Below are 16,386 nucleotides of genomic sequence, written 5' to 3'. Positions count from 1 at the left end.
TGATTCGAACATGAGTGGCGATGCTGGCTCTGGTTGTGGTGATGCTGGCTCTGGTTGTGGTGATGCTGGCTCTCGGTGAGGTGATGCTGGCTCTGGGTGCGGCGAGGCTGGCTGTGTTGGTGGTGCGGCTGCCAGTGGGCCTGCTCCCTGGTCTGAACTTGTGCTGGCTAGAGGTGATACTTGTGGCCGGTGTGCCGTCTCTCCTGCAGCATGCCCTGTCCTGCATGATGTCACATCTGTGGACAGAAATACAACATTGGCTCAGTGTCCCCGAAGGGCTGCATTGCAAGCGTCACAATAACACATTTCACATTCCAATATGTCCTCTGTCTCCTTGTGCCTCGAGTGCGTGACATGCCTTGTTGCCCTGTAACATTTACGGCATGGTTAGTGTTGCCCTGACTACATCTCCCGGAATGCATTGCCTGTCTGCACTGACACGTGTGGACTGCAGTGTGATTCTCGTTTCACAATGGGGGATGTGGGATAGGGGTGGGGGGGGCTACATTGCTGTGCTTTCGTCTTACCTTGGTGTGTTGCGGCTCTGGCAGAGCTGTCGGCGTCCCCAAGACCCAAGACGCTCTCCTGCTGGATTGTGGCCGCCACCAGCTCCTCCAGTTCGGTGAGGGCAGGTGCCCTGTTGGTTCCACCTCCGGTCTGGCTGGCCTCCTTCTGGATGTCGCCCATCTTCCTCTTGGTTACAATCCTCAGGTCATACCAGCGCTTTTTGAGGACCTCAATGTCCCTGTGGGTCACTCCCACAGCATTGACCTGCGCCTGGATGGCCAGCCATATGTTGCGCTTTTCCGCCTCAGGCACTTGCAGGGATTGCCTTCCAAACAGCTTCTGGTGCTGCTTCACCACCTCCTCCACCAGTACCTGGAGTTCCTTGGGGCTAAATTTCAGCTTCCTCCTCCTTTCCCCTCCGTCTTTCTGTGTTCTCTGGCTGGACATGCTGTTCGTTTACCCGCTCGCACATGCAACGGCTCCCTGCCTCTCCTCTGCACTCCAAGCCTCTCCAGGGTCGGCTAATTATGTACACCTGCCTGGGTGTGGCCACTTCGGCTAATTATGTACACCTGCCTGGGTGTGGGCACTTCCTGGTTGGGTGGGCTGTCGTTGCACAGGATTAGCTGTTTCGTCAAGTCATGTGATTTTATTTACCGAATCCGTACATTCCGATTCGGTATTTTCCGATTCGGTAAATTCCACCTCGGTATTTTCCGATTAGGTAAATACCACCTCGGTATTTTCCGATTCGGTAAATACCACCTCGGTATTTACCGATTCGGTGAATTCCGATTCGTGATTACCGAATGTTACCGAATCGGTAACAGTTACCGAATTTTTACCTACATATAACTTACCGATTCTAATTTACCGATTCGGTACGGCTCGGTATTTAAGAACCGGTAAAATTTATTTACCTACATGAGGCCCTAGGTGTGGTGGGTATTTCTGGAACCTTGCACTACTGTAATTTGTACAGTGCATGACTTGCATAATATTAAAAATTCTAAGTTTCATTCCAACAGGCATCATTTCTTTCTCTTGTCCCATGAAACATTTTTCCCACGCATATCACCCTTACTACACATATTTTGTAATGGGTGGAAACACTCAACCACAGGGGACTGTATGTTCGCCAAGCACAGTAAGATCTAATTAAGGTTCCCCATTTTCTGTTTTTATGGATTTTTACAGATAAATACAGACAGAAAAACATTCATTTTCCTGTCTAAATTTGTTTTTAAATGTGGATAAAAACAGAAATTGTTTTTTTTGCCAGAGATTCTAAATGTTGCCAGTCATGCCTGCCTGGCCAATAGTTGTGTGGACTGATAAGGGTTAAAAATGGAATTTTAGTAAAGAGAGTTAAACAGCAGTAGATATGCACTTGATACAAAAATGTTAATGTTTTCATATAACTGTATTGATTTATCATCTGTGGGTGTCCCTATCACTGGACACTTATCAGGCGTTCACGCATGAATGCACATTTATTGGTTATATAAATGTGGAAATATAGTAGTTTCAACTTCATTTATTCACAAAATCTCAAATAAATATGGATAAATACAAACTGAAATGCCCCAAAAATAAATACCATAAAACTGGAGCCCTAGATATAATGTAGTCTTTCCCGTGCACATCACACATAAAACCATTATCCTCCATGTCAGTCTGTCCCCTGAAACGTTCTCTGGGAGGTAGGCCCCACCGCCCATTCCCCCCCTCCCCGAGTCACATTTCTAACCCCTGGTGCAAGGACTTGGTCAATATGCCAATACAAATTAGAAATCCAGTTGGACTGAAACCCATACACAACCCACAGAGCAATATAGCAATACTGTATAGGAAGTGTTTTCTTGGAACGATCAGTCCCACAAGATGTGTTCAGGGATTCATGGAACTCCAAACCCCCTTTCATGAATTAATAACACTCAAGAATAGCACTAAGAAATAAAACATGTACTTTTATTTACAAAATCAAAGCCTAGTACATAAAATATGAATGGTAACCACACAGAATATGAAAAGTGGCAAAGCATTGTATGGAAAATGAAAACAGTAAGAAACTCTAACATTGTTACTGATTTCCGGGAAAAAATGTATATGTAGCAAGGGGAAGCCCGAAAAAGTTGTCCCTCATATGGAACGTCTGGAATCTATAGAGAGGTGAAATCTGTACCCCCCCCCCCCCCCCTCCCCAACACCACCAGCTCATGATGATCAAGTAATGTAACGTGAACAAGTACCTAGTAAAATGCAGCAATTCTTATGTATTTGGAACCAGTGATATCACGCCAGGGAACATTATTATGACATGAAAATGCACCTTGTAATGTTGATTTTATTGTTTAATAAAAAGAATTATAAAAAAAACATTGTTACTGATTTGTTATCATCCTAACATCCTTAAGCTACTGCTAAGCACTAGGTTAAGGTTTAGCTAAAGCAGTAAATAGTAACCCTGTTTTTGAGTTTTCGAGATGGTTCGCACAGCATACCTGTGCTTTTGTTATGAACTAGCATGCTAGCTATTTCTTATTGCAGCGCGTTCAAGGCTGGAACAATAACAGCAAACAGCTGAAGGCCACTTGTTCCCACTGTTGGCTCCGGCTAACATTGATGCTGCAACCTGGCATGACCTATGTGTCGATAGTCACGGCACAAAGTCCCAATATGCTCTTATGCCTGGTTATCAATCTTATTTTATATTTTGAAAACAATAATGAGACTCTCAGTCAGCAAACCAACAATAAGACAAAACAATCATGGTTGCAAATATGTCAACTCGATTATCATAATAATAAAAGCAGGTGCATAGGGATCCAACATTTTTCCAATTCTGATGTCTCTTTAAAACTTCACACTCTATGAGAGGAATAGAAAAGTCTGAAGAAGGTAAGGAATGGAAATAGTAGAGCCTGAAAGCACAAAAATAATAGAAATTGAAAAGCTTAATTTGGAACTGTCACAGTGTTCACAACCTCTTATCGCAGCCATCATACTTGAGGTTGGTCTGCCCCTGAGAGAATTAGAATTAAATACGAATTAAAATACATTTATTGTGCAATTAATTAAAATCATTACAATATGGTGGCAGCAGCTGCAGGGTTACAAATAAAAAACATCTCACACTTTAAAAAGTAGCGAAATACGATCATCATTTGAAGACTATATCTGCAAACCAACATTAACACCTTAAAAAGAAACACTAGTGTTTAGGTGCGATAAAATACAAACATACTAGCCCTATCAGATATTAATGTTAAAGCCCCTGGGGAAGCTGTGGCTTGCCGCTCATTTGAGGTTGCGTGCCTGCTACTAGTACAATTTGTTAAATACTTCTAGTATTCTGGTCATTCCTAGGTCAGGCTTTTGCCACCATTCAATGCAGAATTTGTCATGTTTCTGGGGGATAGGTGCACAGAGCTTATAAATGTTATCAATCGGGTCATTCATTAACCAGGAGTGTCTTTGTTGGCAGCAGTGAAAACTAAACAGCCAGTGGTTATCAGGACATCCGGCAGGCTGCCTTCCAGGTAGCCTTTGTTGCATTGCAACCAGGGCTCGAGTCGAGGGTAGACGCTGTCTACCCACTACTTTCAGAGAGTAGATGCTGTGTACTCTGCTGCAAAGGTGGCTGCTTTCAAATTCACTTAAATATGCTGAACTCGGCCCGTAGTAATTTTCTGACACCGGGACACTTTCAGCAGCGCTTGAACATTGTCTGCTTTTATTCCGAGCAGACTATAAACTGGCGGTTTTCCCTATGTTATGTCTATGGGGATTTGTCATTGTTTGAACACGACTGCAGCCCGAACTGCTGAACAGAATTTCACCAGATTTGGCAGAAAGCTATTGGTCGGTTCAGAAAGGGTGCTTTTTAATATTTGGTGGGAATCCGCTCCGTAGTTTCAGAAATGTTTACGTTTAAACAATATAGATATCTGGGGACACGAGCAGTAGACTCGTGGATTCTACTGAAATTTGAGTGGCTGCCAACACCTCAACCTGGAAGTGTTGGCATCTGTCTTGGAGCCGAGTCTCAAAAAGAAAGATTTCAAAAACGAAAAGGGGCCAGAGTAGGGACACCCTGAGTCCCTGACCATTGAGCAGGGGTCTCCCAGAGACCCCGCCATGGATAAAAAGCATTTTTTTAAAGGAAATATCTGAAAAATCTGCGGACAGATCTACACATTTTTCCGAGCTAAAAAAAACCTACGGTCATGGGCTTTTACTTCATTTAGCCCCCGGGTGGGCTATGTCCCAGGGCATTGGGGGCTGGAATACGAGGGGGCACACGGGCCCCCCTCCTAGGACTTAAAGTAGCCCCGGGGACCAGTACCTCCCAGGGGCTTGAATTTTGTAAACAAATGGGGGAGGCTGCCCCAGGGACTACCACCTCCCTGTGGCTTTAATTAAAAGTAATACGGGGGTCCGCTCTGACCCACCCCACAACATTCAAGACCACCACCTCCCTGGAGCAAATTAGAGGAAAGGAGTGAGGGGCGCGGGCTCTCCCTCCTGGAGCCATACATGGCCCTGGAGACCACCTTTCCCCCAGGGCCGGCTCCTGCTATGACCTGGGTGCCCAACCCCCCCACCAAGCCAGAGCAAACTGTGGTCCGCTTTGAGCAAGCAGGAGCATTTTACTTTCGCTTGCTCAAAGCGAAGCACAATTGCTTTGACAGAGAGGGAGCTGCATGTTCAGCAGCTCCCTCTCTGTCAAAGCAATGCCGGCTCACGCAGGAGGCGGGGAGCAGTAGGGACCGCTGGGGCCCTGATGCACCCTGCGGTCCCCAACATTTGTAAGTGGGTGCCCTTTGGTGGGACCAGAGCACCCAAACTAGATGCTAGGCCCCAAGGGATGGGGTCCCTGGGGCCAAAATTGGCCCACGAAAGGAGACCATGTGACCCCTCTCCCTGAATACATTTTAAAAAGCTATTTTTTTTAAAAAAGACTGGCAAGTCGCTCGAGGCCCCGTCCCCTTTCTTCACCACTCCGCAAACACACCTCCCCGCCCACTGCTGGTTAGGGGTTGAGGTCCCCTTGGATGCTGAGGGTCCTTGGGGGCCTACAAGCTTTCCGGTTACCTCCAGTAAGTCCCAAGCAACCTGATTGCTGAGAGGAGTTTGGAGGCCACGGTCCCTTTCTCCACCACTCTGCAAACACACTTCCTGGCACACTGCTGGTTGGGGAATGCTGTCCCCTTGGCTGCAGAGGGTCCTTGGGGGCCAACAAGGCCTCCTGTTACCTCTAGTAAGTCCCACAGAATGCGATTGCTAAGGCAATAATTCAGAGACCATTACCCCTTTCTCCACCATTCTGCAAACGTGCATCCTGATGCACTACTTTTTAGGGAATTAAGTTCCCTTGGCTCTAGAGTGTGCTTGTGGGCCTACAAGCCCTCCTGATACCTTCAGTAAGTCCCACACAGCGGAATTGCTGAGAGGTGTTCGGAGGCCAAGCCTTCTTTCTCCACCATTCTGCAAAGGCGCCTCCTGTCGCACTGCTGGTTGGGTGATGAAGTCCTCTTGGATGCTGAGGGTTCTTGGGGGCCCAGAAGCCCTCCTGATACCTCCAGCAAGCCCAACACAGATTTCTGAGAGCTGTTTGGAAGCCCCTCCCCTTTTCTCCACCACCCTGAAACGTGACTACTAGTTAAAAAAACATTGATATTCACTTAAAAACAAAAGGTTACAGGGACGTTATAGTTAAGAAATAGGATTTAGAAAACCTTATAAATTCACTGAAAAAAACAAAGGTTACAGGGGCGTTGTAGGTAAGCAGAGATTTCACTCGTACAAAACCAGTGAAATTCAGAAGTTATAGTTTTCTGAGCTAACTATAACTTACACCCCCGCAATACACTGCTAATGACCTGACATATTACATCACTGATGACGTCTCAAATTACATCACTGATGACATCATCAAGTACATGTAAGTGGTTTTATGAGTTTATTGGTGTTAAACATATACACTGCCTTACTACAAAAGTTAAATTAGTATACTAGGTGCACTCCCAAAATGACTTGCTCTCCACTGATGAAGGAAGGAATCCAGTGTTACACTGCAAAAGCTGCTCCCAATAAGGGTGAGAAATTAAAGACTGCTACTGAAGTTACAATTATCATACACTGCATTTACCTTGATGCGTTGGGCAAATTAAGTGCTGTGATGTGAGATCGTGTTCTCTCATCCCCCTTCTTTTCCAATGTTCTGATAAGTATTACATCAAAGTAGTGAATTGGTTGCACTGGTATATCACTAAGGTATATCTATGTACTGTTACAGTTAATTGCAAGACCGCTATGGCCAATCTTAAATGAACCTATTTCCTTTTTGCAACCTACTATGTCTTGCAGACATAGTGATGATGAAAAGAGGTGGACTCCGATGTCTCTGTTTTTTCTATTTTCCCATGCCATTTCACTCCTTTCACCATTGGCCCACATTCTTGTATATGTGGTTGTTTGTAGTAGTGGTGGTGAGACATTTATGGACCACCTAGCTGTCACCCAGACTCACGGCTGGTGTTACATTAAGGAGGCTGTCTCCAGCTGACTTTAGGCTCCACCACAAGATGCCACAAGAGGGAGCCAGATTGCAATAATGTGAGTACATTGGTGTCATTATTTGTCTTTGATGAATCAATCTCTGCTCAATTTCTATTGATTCTGGAAGGAAAGGGAGTCCTCAAAGTGGTTTTCACACAGACTCGCTTATCAGAACTTCACATTTGTGCAAGTGGAAATGTAATTTTCCCACCACAGCATTGATGGTCAAACTTGCCCACACCCTTTGGCATCCAAGTACATATCTATCCTAGTTCTATAATATGGTTAAATATCAGCACTTTCTCAGAAAATGTGCACATTATTTTGGCCTTACCAGTTGTGGACAGTGTAGGCACTTTTGCACTTTTATGCTAGACTTCTTATTGTTGGCCTAGCAATCCCTGTATGAATGACTGCCGTCTAAGCAAGAAAGAGTGTTTTACATGATTGTTAATTGTATTCCAAACTTTTATTCGTTTATATGATCTGGTTTGTATGTTTTCATCAATGTTTATGGTCTTTATTAACTAAGAAACAAATTTACCTACCTACCTATAGTCAAGCACCAGCTACGAGAAGGTAAACAATCACCACTAGCCTGTAACATGAAGATATCTCTAACAAATATGAAAGACAACTGAGTGTTTACTATATATGTCGTTGCACAGAAGGACTTAAACAGAAAGGGACATCACTATTGCATCCCAGGGACCTGGTTCTAGGCTATTAGAACTGAAGCAGGTGCTTTTATCTTTACTCGGCACACCAATAGAACTGATACACCCCTGTGGTTCCCACTTACTCATTTGGGTTATGCTGTCCACATATTTTTGTGCCACCAGCAGTAGATCTGCATCGTGAGTAGATTTTTCCTACAAGGATGGTGCAGCTAAGGTGCTTATCCGAAGAGGTCTGCCAACAAAAGGTTCAGGGACTGCTTTGTGCATCCATGCCCATCCATGTGACTCCCCTTTGAGTCTGCCTATGCATGGCGGCACAGATGGATACCCTCATCCCCAGATGGCACATCCTCAGGTGAATACACGTCACTCTGAATTTCAGTTCTCTGACTCTTAGCCTCCAACTGCTCCATGAGTTAAGACATAAAGGTGCTTCAAACAAACATCTGATCCATCCAAGCATTCAAAAAATACTTTGTTTTCGTATTGGCACACCCAGGCAATTTTCAATTGCATTCAATGTCTTCAATGCTGTGTGAGAGCAGCTGATCACCACCACCACTGGCAGACCTGTATTTTTAGACACTGCCCTGCAGGTCAACAGGGACTATTAGATCACAAACAACCCTGTCATTTGGCACGGAAGGCACAACACAGTCAAACTTTATGCATTCTTATGGATTGGAGGTGCATTTTGGAATACTCATGGCAAGGTGCTGAAGTGCATTAGTGGATGGGTAGTGCACTACACTATAGGGTGTGTTTGGCTGTGATACTGCTGAATTTTCCTGTTTCTTACATGGCAAGTGCTTGGTGTTGTGCATAATGACTAGGACTACAGTGGTACTCTTTTCCTCACGATGGTCACTGACCTTAAGCTAGTAGGGGAGTGAGAGACTGTTCATATAAAAGTTATGATAGTTTATGCATGTGGCTGGTTGGAAGGTTGTGGGGTAATGCGTTATGGATGATGTCATGCGTAAAGACTAGTGGAATGCACTTCTCATGTCACTGTAATCATATAGTTGCCCTAATGCCCGGAGTAGAAAAATGTAGAGAGTTCGGATTGTTCATTCTTGCTCTCCTCATGTTGGAATAGATTCCGTTTTTTTAGTGAATATTGTCCTCAGTCATCTGAGGCTCATAATTGTGTGGGTGATAGATTCAGCTTCGTGGTTAATGTGATCCTGCATCTTTTGTTTGGGAAAAGCCAAGTCTTTGATTGTGTCCTAATTTCAAATGATATTGGATTCTTGACTTTGCCAGGTCAGAATTCCATAATTTTGCAGCTTTGGGGACAAGGAGGTGCCACCAATGTATTTCTTGTTGTAGAGAGGAATGATCAGCAGAGGAACGTTATCTATATGAAGAATGATCCCTTGCCTTTTTGTATTTTTTTTGTTCTCATTTATCAGCAGATGGTTGTTATATGGGAGCGAGAAGCACCCTCAACCATCTTTTAAACACTGTACATTTGTTGACCTGGGATACCTTCAGGGCACTTTCAACCTGTCTAAGTTTAATCATTGAACATGGGGGAAAAAACACTGGTTCTTACTCTATACGTCACCATGATAGACATATCTTTTTTGATTTTGCTGTTGGTCAAGGGCCCAACTCGCTTATCTTATCCAGTGATCTAAGATGTTCCATGCCCATCGAAAGACAAAACTATGTCCATCTGATACATATCTGCCTCCTGCTCACAAGGATCAAAGTATTACCTTAGGCTGAGTAAAAGATTCTGGCTCGATGACCTTGATTCCCAGGCCTTCGCTAGTGAAAAAGAACACTGTCTCACATTATCAGCACTCCTTGTACAAATGTATGCTATCATCCCTGAGCCTAACTCCTAAAACAAAAACATTATTCTAACTAACAAAGATGACTTTCTCCACCTGCAAATGAAACGTGAGAAAGAACAAAATCAACATGCACATGAAATTCAACTACCGAGTCTAATATGTTAGCTTCCAGGGAAAATGCATTTAGGGCCAGCAGAAATTGCCCAACATAAGAAAATAGCACGTAGGCCTTATGAAACCACACATAAATGAACATTTTACTAAGGATTTCTAAATCAACACGTTACGTGAGCACATCAAATACATGAATGATTGTAAGCAACCTACATGAATTCTGTACGTTAAAGCTTCAGTTAAACACGCATATACGCAGACATTAATATGGTGCACATTTAAATCAATGCATTACATTTCAATAAATGAACTTCATTAGTCATTTAAAAATGAATACTAGGATTTACATTATTCAAAACATAACTGCCATGCTAATTTCTTCACATTGCCCGAAATATTTCTATCATTTCACCTTTACATGTTATTACAATTCACATTCTGATGACCAAATGTTAACACAACAGATCAAAAGCAGGTGTAGACTACTCGTAATTATGATGCACTCCTACAAATGAAAAAGAGCACAATCGTGCTCTATCACCCTCAATACCAAAGAGAGATCCCACGAAGGGAAGTGCTTCTGGGGAGAAGGAAGAATATTACTCAATCCCTTTAAAAGATTCCCTACCGAAACATCGGGATCAGACAGATTGTTCCAAGAACCCCTAAAAGCCTTACTAGGAGCACATTGAAGCTTAAGGGAGGCAACCGTCAACCCCAAAGCAGCCCCCTCCTGCAGAAAGAGCATCACATCAAACAAGTTGGAAGAAGTAGGGTCCAGACCTTTACCCTGACACCACTTATTGAAGGAACGCCAGTGACGCAAGTAAGTCTTATTGGTAAAGGAGCACCTAGCTTGCAGAATCTGGGCCAAACTAGCTGGAACCCCCTTATGCAGCAGACCTAGCCGTTCAAGCTCCAGGCCGCTAACTGCATCCTGGACAGAACATCCTGCTGCAACACAGGGAACACCAAGGGGGAGTGAGTCAGTGGCAACAACCACTCCTCCTCCCTCCTCATCTCCACAAGAGGAGGAAACTTAAAGGCCCAGGGCCAATCCAGGGCCATAAGAATGACCAACACCCCAAACTCCGGACCCTGAGAAGGAATTTAAGAATCAGTGGAAAGGGAGGAAAGTCATAAAGAAGTCCCTGGGGCCACCGGCAGGAGAGAGCATTGTCAGCCCAAGCCCCTCCCTCCCTGGTTTGTGAGCAGAACAACGGCACCTTGGCATTGAGCAGACTTGCAAAAAGGGCCCTTGAACCTAATGTTCCCCATCCAGGCCCCCCAACCCGACAGACTGGCATCCATTGTGACAATCAAGGGGGCAGGAGGGAAGAGAGGGACACCCCTCAGAACATCCTCCCTGACAAGCCACCAACCCAGGTCCACCCAGATATGAGGGGAGACAGGAATTCGAGATGATAGGGGAAGACAATTGGGAGACTAATGTGCCAGGATGGGAGTCATCAGGCTGTGCAAATGTAAGCGAGCCCAGGGAACCAGAAACACAGTCACAGCCGGATCTCCCTGAACCTGGAGCCAATGTGCCGCCACCTGGACGGGCCGGGACAAAAGACCCAGAATCTTGGATCGGATCATTGCCACCCTCACCTCGGGCAGTGTGACCACGCCCAAATCGGTACAAAACCTTGCCCCAATAAACAGACGGTCCGGTGCCAGAGCAAAGCAGGACATGCCAGATTCATAAGAAAACCGTGCCCCTGCAAAATGGTAAGTACCACCCTGTGTGTTTGTGAGCCAACAGGCTTGTGGGAGTGTGAACCCACCAATCGTTGAGGTAAGGGTGAAGACGCTCAGGCAGACTTCTGACCGAATGGCAATACAGCGAACTGAAAGTGGCTGTCCCCTGTCACAAACCTCAGAAACCTCTGATGATCTAGAGCCATCGGAACATGGAAGTAGGCGTCTTGGAGGTCTATAGAAGTCATAATGTCCTAGACACGACCAAGGGAATTATGGACTGTAAGGTCACCATCTTGAAATGAACGATCCTGACCCACCCATTCACCTCCTTCAGATCCAGAAAGAGCCTGAAACCACTGGACACCTTCTGAACCAGAAAAAAAAATCGAATAGCAAACCAGGCCCTGTTCCTCCATAGGAACCGGAACAATTGCCCTTTTCACTAGAAGAGCCTGGACCCCTTTCAGAAGAGTCCGCCTCTTCTCTTGGTTCCTTGGGGATAGGTGTACGGCTGGTGCCCCAGCCGGGAGGCAGAGTGATAAAGTCGATATGATAGTTGTTCTTAACAGTGTTCAAGGCCCAACAATCCTTCACATCCCGACTCAAGGCGTCCAGGAAAAACAAAAGCTTTCCACCCACAGGAATTGACGTCCCCCTGCAATAGTTGTCAGGACTTCCTCTAGAACGTGTTTTGCTGATCCTTGGCCCCTGCAGAGGCTGATGACGTTTTGGGCTGGAACTTTTTCCGAAGCTCCGAAAAAGGCCTGGAGGGCTTCTGGGAGTAACAAAAAGAAGAAGCGTTCCCTATTTATAGCAGAGCATGCTTACAATCCTTGAATGCCTTAGTAATCATGCTGTCCAATCGATCCCCAAACAGCAATTTACCCTTAAACGGGATCTTCAGGAGAGAAAACTTCTCTGAAAAGTCTGACTTCCAATCTTGCATTCACAAATTTCTCTGAGTCAACAACATGGAACCAGTCACCATGGCCGAAGACTTCAAGACATCCAAAGACATTTCAGCCAGCAACTTGGCCTGTTGCTCCATGTGAACCAGCAACTCAGAACAATCTGGCTCCTTCTGAATCATCGTGGCCAACTTTTCAAAGTCGTAAACAAGAGACTGAGCCGCATACACCAAATAAATACCAGCCTTTGAAGTCAGATTTTCTGCAGGGAAAGCCATTTTAAGTGCCCCCTCAATCTTCTTCTCAGTAGCATCAGAAGGAGAACAATCTTCAGAATGAATTGCAGTACGACCAATCAGAGTAGCCAGAATAGCATCTGATTTAACTGTGTGTGGAAGAGAGTCCTCACCCTCCTCCAGCGAATGCAGCTTCTGCAGAAACCTGGGAATCGAGGAGTGGTGCAGATCTAGCTATAAAAAGTGATTAAGTCCTTGATTCTCTCTTGAAATGACATAGCAAAAACAGGAGGCTTAACATATTGTTAGAACATGCCTCCCATTGCCTCAGAGGATGAGAGAGGCGTAAAACCCAAATTCAGCCGGATGTGCTGCAGAAGTCTGGGGTATCCTCTCTACGCACAAATTTCCAATTCCAATTTCAAAAACTTTATTCGACAATTAAGTCATAAAAGTGGCATATAACAACCATTTACATCAATACAAATTAAAACAAAACACAATTATCAATATAGGTTTATACTCATATACCTTGAGCAACATTGTACTCCATTGTTGATAAAATATGTTAATATCTTTGCATCCGAAAAAAGAAAAAATGGGCACATTTCATATTTGTGCAGCTATATTCGATCGTCCCCTGTATTAAACAATTTAAACAGCAGAATACCCTAATCTAAAAAAAAAAATGTTTTATATATGTAATGGCGCCTAGTCGCTAGACACTTTGGTATTAATCAGTCTGGACCGGAATGCCCAAGCCCACTTTATATATTTTGCCATTGCTGTTGCAATTATCGGGCTTGGGTCTGAACACAAAATTCTCATGGCCTCTTCGTGCCTACGAGTTCCAATTATCCGACAGACAGGTAATACCCATTTTTTACGTGGAAGAATATAGAGGGCACAAAAAAACACTAAATGGCTCAGAGATTCTTTCTTGTCCCAACACTTTGGGCATTTGTCTTGGGACTCTTTGATCCACTTAGATGTAAATGATCGGATCGGGAGAGTGCCTATCCTAAACTGGAAGTAGAGCTTACAATCACATGGTACTTCAATCAGGCCCCAATACAATTCCTGTCTTGGATAGGCCTTAAATTCCAAAAATCTACCTGTTAATTGGGATGAACACCCCCTAGAAAATAATTCCAAACCGATCATTTCCAAATACTTAGATTTCACAATTTCTTTTGAAGGGAAGACCGCATTTTGGGGATCATCCCAAAGGTATCTCAATCCCAGTCTACAGAGTAACGATTTTATAGACCTCAACCAGTCTATCTTATGATAGGGATCTTTTTCCATGATTTCCTTTAGACCCAAAGCGTAATGCTTAAGCTCCTCAGTTGACCATATCCTACGCCAGTACAGCAATGGGCGCAGATAGGCTGTGTCTTGTGAAGTTTTCAAGCCTAGGTCCCAAAAAAGAGGTAACAAGGGAGTACTTTGCGGGACACCAACCGCTTTCCGAATAAACTCGTTCTCCATGGCATTCAGGCGCTTTGGATTTTTGCCATACCCCCATAGCTCCGACCCATATAAAGACGAGCTACGGATCTTCATCGTGTAAATCTCGAGAAGTGGGCCAATTGGCTGGGTCTGTGAGGTCTTAAATCTTTTTAAAAGGAAGCCTGTCTGCCATTCCCAGCCCCTCCAGCACGCGCCACAGCTTGTCACGCGGGACTAGATCAAAAGCCGCCCGCAGGTCAACGAACACTGCATACAAAACCCCTTTTTCTAAGACTACTGTCCTCCAATAGAGGACCATAAACCTGAAGACCTGGTCTATGGTACTGGTTTTAGGGCGAAACCCAGCCTGGAGAGGGCTCAAAATATTACTGGTCTCCATCCAGGCCTGGATTTTGCCCAAAACCAGCCGGCCTATAATTTTTTGTATAGCATCAATCAAGCTAATAGGCCTATAGTTACTAGCCAATGATTTATCTCCTTTTTTGTATATCTGGACAATTTGGGGAATGGCCATTCCTTGAGCTATAGCATTAGCTAAGTAGGTAATATATAACCGCCATCTTTGCCTATCGTACACAAATACGTCAGCTGGGATGCAGTCCATACCGGGTGCAGGTCCCTGGGTTACCGTATCAAGCGCCCTATCGACCTCCTTAACACTAAAAACAGGTTTGTTGTAAAGCACCCGTTCCTGATGGAACATCCTAACTTCCTCAGCGCCTTTTGCGTATTGTGACTTAAAAAATTCAACCCAAGAGCTCTGGGGAACATGATTATGCGGGCTATCCGTGATTTCACCCCTCTTCCATTTAAAAATATCCCAGAACTTTTTCTGATTTTTGTCTTTGCATGCTACCTTGAGATCTTGCCACTCACACTCTTCCCATTCCTTTTTAGCATTCCATTGTGCCTTCCTATAAATATTACGAGCTATCTTAATCTTGCTCGAATCTTTTAATTTAAGTGCAAGTCCCAGCTCTTCCCGGGCTTGCTTACAGGAAGCATTGAACCATTCCTCCTTTTTTCTTCCAGAAACTTGTTTTGCTAAAAAAGGTCTGCAAAAATAGGTTTTAAGTTTAGTAAAAAGTTTTTCATGTATGTTCTCAGCTGTAGCAAAAGACTGACTTTTAGTGCCACCTGCCATCATTGATGTCAGCGCCTCTTCTACATTGGACTTAATACTATCTATGAGGTCCGGATGCTCTGCTACTTTATGCCACTTAAGGTGGCGTTCATCGTTTGATAAGGGAGCAGCTGGGCCTATTGTATTGAATGCTCGATCCATACTATCTCTCAAACCCAATTTAAAAAGAGCGACTAATGGATTGTGGTCACTTTCTATCCGAGGTTTTATCGCCATATCCGCGAGAGTGTGCCACATCCTTAAATGGACCAGGAGGTAATCTATATTACTAGCCCTGATACCATTGTCATATGTTTTATTACACATCCTGTCGGACAAGGTTCTGCCATTAGCTGCCCTCAGTTGATTACCCATGCAAAACCCTTTCAAGTACAGAGCCGCCTCTGTCCACTTCCTAACTGGCTTTATCTCAAGTTGGGGAACACCCCATCTGAGGTCCTCCTCCTCCGTTAAGGACGAGTCATGCAACCCTAGTGGCTCAAAGGTCGTATTAAAATCTCCCGCAATCAATGGGAACACATCAGTATGTCTGGATTCAACGAGGGTGTTTAATGCTAGTACCACCTCCGATTTTTTCCCACCTGGTAAGCCCCTTGCATAAACATTATATATGTTGATGTACAGGTTAGTCGGGAAATGTAACCTAATTCCCAAAATATCATTGTTCCGAGTTGGGATAAGTTGGGCATTGCACTTTAGATTTTGTTTAATCCAAATAACCAAGCCTCCCACTGGCCTACCCTTAGGCCTTTTCTCTGCTCGGACAAAAAAATTCAAATAACCTAACATGAACACAGGCTCTATTGACCATGTCTCTTGAAAGAGACAAATGTCATGCTCACCAATAAAGTCTGTCCAAAGAGATGATGATAGTTTAGGTCCCACACCCGCCACGTTCCAGGATAGAAACGTTATGTGGCCTACAACATTAATCACCCCTGAGTTACCATCATAGCTTAGTATTTCTTGCTGAAGCTCCACTCGAGGGCCCTGTTCCGCGACCCCAGTAGTGTTTATTAGTGCGAGAGACGCATTACCATCTCTAATACTTTCTGTTACAGACAGCCCTTCCTGTATTTTACCCTCCTCTATCTCAGAGGCTGCATATGCCTTATCGGAACTAGGATAACCACTTCTGCCATTCTGTCAATCGCAGTCCATTAGCCCAGATAGCACATCAAATCTGTTAATGGACCTTATGTCCCCGGGAGGGCAGCCATTTATCAAAGATCCCCCACGTGTTAACCC

The sequence above is a fragment of the Triturus cristatus genome, chromosome 5_2, assembly GCF_964204655.1.
Source record: "Triturus cristatus chromosome 5_2, aTriCri1.1, whole genome shotgun sequence".
NCBI lineage: Eukaryota > Metazoa > Chordata > Amphibia > Caudata > Salamandridae > Triturus > Triturus cristatus.
Note: the sequence above shows the minus strand (reverse complement) of the source record.